Below are 7,219 nucleotides of genomic sequence, written 5' to 3' on the forward strand. Positions count from 1 at the left end.
CAACCAGTATGATTTGCTTTGAGATTAGGAGCACAACCATGACATGAATATCTAAGAGTGATGGAGAGATTGACTGCAACATTGAGCAATTTCAGTTGCCCACATGCTGATAAGCACTCCATTGATCTTATGAGATTGATTTCAGATAAAACAACATCATGGGTTAAAATCTCAGTTGCCTGTGAGAACAAGCTCTTCTTATTTAGAGCAGTGACTCGAGATCTTATTTGTGAGCATTCCAGCTATGCAGGTTTATCTCAAAACAACACTGCACGATAAAATTATACATCTGAAGATGACTAAAAGAGAACTTTTCTGCCTCCCTACATCTATCAAAAGAAAAAGTGTGCAAAGTGAGCTGTCCTTGACAGGAATGAATTTTCTCGAGGTGAAATAATCCACGGTAAACTGGATATAAAGTTGTATTCCTTATACTTTATCTTGATCATCAAAACTACTACTCGAAAAAAATTATAATGACCTGGTATTTTTAGCGATTCCATCTGAACTTATGCATAAGCTACTCAGTGTACAGGATCATTTCTCTTACTAACCCCATTGTCTTAAAAAGGCAATCGAAACTAAAAAGACAAGAAACACCATTATGTTCCTGAGCTTTCTTAGTGTTCCCATGAGCCCAAGAAATTAAACTCTACTAAATAAAATAAGAATTACCAATTGCCATAACGAATATGAAGCAAGAGACAAGTCATGTGATAATTATGAAGGGAAGGAGATAACTTGGAAGCAATAGAAACTTTACCACTTCATATTCTCTTTGAAGACAATAATGATGGCGGGAAGTTGATATATGTGTGTGTTTCATACTCAAGATACTGCGGTACGTCACAAACCCTCTGAAGCTGCATTGTCTTGACATCCATTGAGAAATATCCAACAAGCGGATTCTCTACGGATGAGGCTTCTATCTTTGTCAAGAGCAAGTACCTCTGTGTTGCATCTCTGATAAAATATTTGTACCCAGAATCTAGTGAAATTGTTTTTTCTGTCTGCCACTGGCTGGGATTCTTGCCTTTGTTTCGTGCAACCATATAGCTGAGATCGGATGAAGTTTCACTGTGGAAACCAAAGATCCCAAGCATGCCTTCCCCTGCCTCCACAATGGCTATACCAACCTTGCTCCATTTTCTGCGCGGGAGGTCAGCAATGGAGAACTCCATCTTCCTGCTCCTGGTGTCAAGTAAGAGCAACTTTTTCCTCCCGAACTCCACCCAGTCCCAGTAGAAGCAGCCATAAGCATAATGGCGGCTGAGAATAAAAGGGTGGACCCGTGACATCTCGGCCATGTCGCGCTCGCCAAGGCCCAAATCACTCCAACGCTTGGATGCAGCGGCTTGCCATTGTCATGTGCTCGAAGAGAAGACGAACACAGCCAGACTAGTTAAAGTTATGCAATGTGCCACCAAGATCACCCTGAATGCCGTCTCTCCCGCTGTTGCCTCCTCCTCGCTGAGGGGAACGAGGAAGGGCTTGCACCGGGCGGGGCGTACCATGGGGAACAGGTGCTCAAGCGAATCGGCTAGATCGTCAGTCACCGGGGGAAGCAGGACGTACCGCCGGTGCGAGGGGTCGCACACCGCGAGATCTCGGAAGACCGGTGCAAGGGCCTGCTCTTCTTGCCGGAGGTCACGGGTGAGGAGGACGCGGCCATGTTGGGAGTAACCACGCCTCCAGGCGATGACTGGCCTGTGCGCGGGTATGCGCTCCAGGTTTGGCTCGTAAGGCAGCGGCCGTTGGCGAGAGTGGAGGGCTGGTGCGTTGGTTCGTTAGGACATCTCCAGCCGTAGAGCCCCCCAGAGGCATTTTTATCGCCCCTTGGGGGGCTGCCGGCGAATTTTTTTGCCTGTGATCGAGAAAATATCCACTCGTTCCGCCCCCCACACACTGTCTCCAGCACCATCGAGGACGCCCGCCACCGTCCGCCACGCACCACCAGCCCTCCGTCCTCGTGCCCTCCGTCCAGCTCCCTCCTCCACGCGAGCCAGCTCCGCCACGGCCATGCGCGCTCTCCGCTCCGCGCCAGCCATGCGTGCTCCGCTCCAACTTCGCGCGAGCGCGAGCTCGAGCTCCGCGCCGGGCACGCGCGAGCGCGAGCTCCGCGCCGGGCACGCGAAGCGCCGGCCTTGTTGCGGTCAGCTTCGGCCTTGACGGAGATGTCGTCTGCGACCCGGAGTAGGGCAGCTCCCAAGCGGACGGGCGCGGCCGAGCTCCGCCACGCACAGGCGGGCGCGGGTACGGGCCGCCCCGGCCACGCACAGGCGGGCGCGGGTGTGCTCCGCCCCGGCCACGCGCGGCGACTGCGAGCTCCGGCCACGGCTCCTCCCCGTGCAGCTCGGCTTGCAGAGGAGGCTGGTCCCGAGGCGGAGGCAAAGAGGGAGAGCCAAGCGACGAGCGGCGTGCCGAGGAGGATGAGCCCGACGGGCACCATCCAGAGCTGCTCCCCCGCCGAGTGGAACGCCACCGCCCACCACACCAGCACGCCGGCGCCCGCCAACCCCACCGCCGGCATGCACGCCGCCACGACGCAGCACGCCCACGACCAGGCCCGCCAGACCTCCGCCCCCGTCGACTACCGCCCTCCTGGTCCTCGGCCCGCCGTCTCCATGGCCTCCGCCTTCGTCGATGCGCGGCTAGCTGAGAGGAGAGAGAAGAGGGTGGGCAGAAGGAAAAAAGAAAGAGAGGAGAGAGAGGAGGAGAGGAGAGAGAGAGGGGGTGGGTGGCTGACGTGGTGGAAAAAGATTGGTTAAGCAAAAGCGTCGGTGCTCCCAGACGCCCCCAATAGCCTGGGTGTGGGCTGCGCTCGCCGACGGTGTTTTTCGTCAAATCCGGCGAAAAGTAAGGTCCTGGGAGGCCGAGTGGAGCGTTTTTTGTCCGTCGGCACTCAAAAAGTGGCCTGGGGGGCATCCAGGGGGCGCTAGTGGAGATGCCCTTAGCTAGCCCGCATGGCCGGGTCTCCTGTGTACGCGCATGCATTGTAGTTAGCAGGTTAGTTGGTTAGTGCATGCATGCATCATGGATATGGTCGCCGTACATGTAGCTGACTTAGTGAGTTTGTTAGTTAGACTAGTGCGTGCGTGCGTGGAGTTAGTCGCCGGTGTGGTGGCCGGATGCTGTGTGTGCAGCCGGGTATAAAAGGCCCCCTGATGTATTGATCGAGGGGAGCCAGTGTTGTAGCCATGTAGCCACCGTAAAGAAGAAAAAGATTGGGGCGTTCGTCCGCCCGTGGCGGTGTTCATGCGTCGGCCCGGAATTTTTTGTGTCTTGTGTCTTCTTCTACCTCTAGCCGAGAGTGAGAGAGAACTGCGGTTCCAATAATTGGTATCAAAGCTTGGTGTCTTGGGCGTGCTTGCCGTGCCTGAGGCATGGCAGCGATGGCGGCGCTCGCCGGCAGCTGCGCGACGGAGCTCCGGGCCGTATGTCGGCCCATGGAGGCGGGCGGCGCTGTGGCTGTCATGGCGCGTGGCGGAGGCGGCGGACGGTGACGTCGTACGTGCGGCGACCGCGGAGGCTGCCGAGGCGCTGCGTGGTGGCGCGGCGGCACGGCGGCGCAGCACGGCATGGCGGCGTGGAGGCACTGGATGGCGGCATGGAGGCCGCGGCGGTGCAGGGCAATAAGCCGCGGGGGCTAGCCGGGCGTGACCGGTGCGTGTTATGGGTGCGCACTGGACGCGTCGGGACCGCAGGCGCACGTACGAGCGTGCGTTTGACGTTGGGAGGAGGCGTATGTCGCCGTTGTGCTCGAGTTCGGCTACATCCTTCCGGCATTTGTCGCTGGCGGATGCCATGGCGGACGCGGAGGCGGCGCGCTGAGCGTTTGGTGCAGTCGGGCTCGTCGGGCGCGTCGGGTGCGCGCGGGACGTGCGGGACGCACTGATGCGGTCGGGCTCGTTGGGCGCGTTGGGTGCGCGCGGGACGTGTGGGGTACAGAGAGACGCCAGGCGTGTGTCGCCGGCGGAGAAGGAGCTCGGGCTATGTCGCCGGGGTCGTGACGGAGCACGGTGCGAGCGGCGTCAGTGCGCCAGGTCAGGTCCGCAAGCTAGGTCACGACCATGATGACAACAATGACGGGAGCTACAACAACTCCAGCGATGACGAGGTCGTGGTTTAGGAGAAGTGTGTTGGGAGTAAACCACGCCTCCAGGCGATGACCGGCGTGCGCGCGGGTATGCGCTCCAGGTTTGGCTCGTAAGGCAACGGCCGTTGGCGAGAGTAGAGGGCTGGTGCGTTGGTTGGTTAGCTAGCCCGCATGGCCGGGTCTCCTGTGTACGCGCTGTAGTTAGTAGGTTAGTTGGTTAGTGCATGCATGCATCATGGATATGGTCGCCCTACATGTAGCTGGCTTAATGAGTTTGTTAGTTAGACTAGTGCGTGCGTGTGTGGAGTTAGTCGCCGGTGTGGTGGCCGGATGCTGTGTGTGCAGCCGGTATAAAAGGCCCCCTGATGTATTGATCGAGGGGAGTCGGTGTTGTAGCCATGTAGCCATCGTAAAGAAGAAAAGGATTGGGGCGTTCGTGCGCCCGTGGCGGCGTTTATGCGTCGGCCCGGAATTTTTTATGTCTTGTGTCTTTTTCTATCTCTAGCCAAGAGTGAGAGAGAACTACGGTTCCAATAGGCCATCGTGAATGTCCTGCACAGTCCAGTGGCAACGGGAGGGGATGAAGGAGAAGTAGAAGTCGGCGGCCTGGGCAAGTGCTTGGGCGGCGGGCGCGGAGGGGTGAGGCGGCATGGTGGGACGGAACATGCTGCCTTCCTGGAGGAATCCGAGTACTGATGATGCGTGGAGGCGGCGGAATCTGCGGAGGAAGGAGTCGTCAGTGACGAGTCGGTAGAAGGAGACGCAGGCGGCGGATGCGTGGATGAGGTCTTCCGGCTCGGGCAGCCGGAGGAATACCTCGGCCAGCAGGTGGTCGGGTATCTCCGTCAGAGGCGACGCCATCTCCTGACCGGCCGGCAGAACAGGTGGCCGCCGGGAACCCTCGAGGAGATGGGAAGAGGAGGGCTGGCGGCGGCGGCGGCTGAGTACTGCTGCGTGCTTGACTTGGGTTTTTTTTCCTTTGTGCTGCCGAAATGGACTTTACTCGGCAAGACTGCGTAACGGGCCCTTCTTGTGCCAAAATAAGGCACAAAAGGCTAGACCAAGGAAAGAAAAACACCAGTGTTTCAATTGAAAAGTGAAAATCATCCAAACTAGAGCAGTATTTAGGATTTCAAGTTTTCAACACATCTCCGCTTGTTCTCCTCCTCGAGAAATTACCATGCATCCATTAAACCAACTGTCTCCATTCAACACACGCCCGTGTAAACAACGAAAAACATCAGAGAAAGGACACTTGTCCAAAAACATTTGTAGAAATACTCTCAAAAAATAAAATTACAATGAAACACGTATGACGTTTTGCAACTGTAATCACCATCGCCTGTTGTCATCCAACATAAGGGCTTTGTGAATCAAAGAAGATGCATGTATGCGGCGGAGCCAATGTCGATGTAGCACGTCAACCAAGGATCATCACCATGTTACTTTGAACCCCAAACTCATCGCATGTGGTCAACATCACCAAGGGCAGACCGCCCGATCCGGCACCCTCAACCCACTATACATGTGTTGGACCATCATCATCCCTCATGCACAGATGACTCGATCGGAGATAGTAAACATCACACTATTTACAAAAACCATATATGTCGCGCAAGGGGGGCGTCTGAGGATGAATCCCACTTGATATAATTACTCCAACAAGTTTTTAAAATAAATTTTATCACTGCCAGGTGAAGAGCTATAGATTTTCATGTGCCCCTTGAAGGCAAGGCGATCACGGGGCGGGAGAACTACATCTATTAAAGTCACAAAACCAGCCGAAAAAGAGAAAGAAGGACACCTAGCGACCTCCAAACAACATCTAGCTTACGCCGCCTGGCTCTCGCTGCGACTTCGCCTTCGGCTTTCAACTTGCCATTTTGTGTTTTGAACAGCATAGCAGAATGGTCCTCTTGATCCCCTCACGTGTCGTTCCTCTCGAAAAAGGCATCCATTCGCTGCAAAATAGATGGGCGTCACAAACAGTAATCGGAGGGATAGTCGGTGAATATTTTGTTCAGAAACCATATACTTACGCATCTTACATAAAGCCCAGAATTAAGCATTAAGAACTCCCGGCAACCACCTGAATCAAGCACAAAGGTCATCTCTGCCCAGTGGCGCCAAGTTCAAGTGTAACTTCTCTCCCAGCAACTCCACATGAATCTGGCAGCAATACATCAAAAGGACATTTTATCTGCCTCTTCGGGGTCATCACACATACTATTGTCAGGCCTTCTTCTTTTTCACAATTGGAACCTCGAAGGCAACTTGTCAAGCAGCAGTTCCCACATGACTCCCCTTGTATGATGATTTTTTTGTATATGAACCAATAGTAAAAACTCTAGATTCATAACAAGGTGTCGCACCACCTCATCCGCCCCTAGTACAAGGTGTGCATTTCCAGCTTCAGTTATATAGGAGAATTCTAAAGCTCACGGACATTCCTCCACACCAAAATTTCTCCTGGAAGAGATCATCACCCACCCTCCGTTGCAATAACTTTCGAAAACTTTAATGTCTAGATCACCACATTCACTAAAGAGAGCAGTGAAACCAATGCAAAAAGGTGCATTGTCAGACCAGAAACAGTTCCAAGAAATTGTCCTCTCCCCGTTTTAAAAGCCCCGCCAAATGGTTTCTGCAACAATGAATAGGCAAGTTTCTGCGGTTCAATCATTTACCGCACATAAGACAGTTGCAAAGGTGAAGCCTATATTTTCTTTCTCCCTAGCAAGCAAGACGGTTAGACCAGCAGGCCAGGGTGCATGGGAGCCAGCACAAGGTGGCAGACACAGAAGAAATGGTAGCAGAAGAACACAAAATCATTCAGTGGTTGCTAGTAAAGCCCCCGGCCTGTTAACTTGTGATGTATGTATGTACTCGTTCGGTAAGTGTAACCCTTGTATTTCGGATCTGAGCCACGCCCGGGCCTGCGTGCCACTTCTATCGGGCTTGTAGTTATGGCTCCCGTGTATATCTTGTACTGTGGTGGATGGAATCAACACAGAGAGCATTTTCACTCTTCTGCTTGGTATCAGAGCCCAGGCGAACCCATGGCCGAGAACTCCTCCTCCGCCACCTCCCCGGCCACTAGCTCCGCTACCTCGCCGGGCGCCC

At 54.3% G+C, this 7,219-nt stretch overlaps 1 pseudogene; it reads right to left on the reverse strand.

The window, feature by feature from the left end:
- Positions 1–767: 767 nt before the first annotated feature.
- LOC147961883 (uncharacterized) lies at positions 768–5,211 on the reverse strand (annotated as a pseudogene).
- Between the last annotated feature and the right edge of the window lie 2,008 nt (positions 5,212–7,219).

The sequence above is a fragment of the Triticum urartu genome, chromosome 7A (genome assembly GCF_056163025.1).
Source record: "Triticum urartu cultivar PI428250 chromosome 7A, HENAU_Tu73, whole genome shotgun sequence".
In the NCBI taxonomy this organism is placed as follows: Eukaryota; Viridiplantae; Streptophyta; class Magnoliopsida; order Poales; family Poaceae; genus Triticum; species Triticum urartu.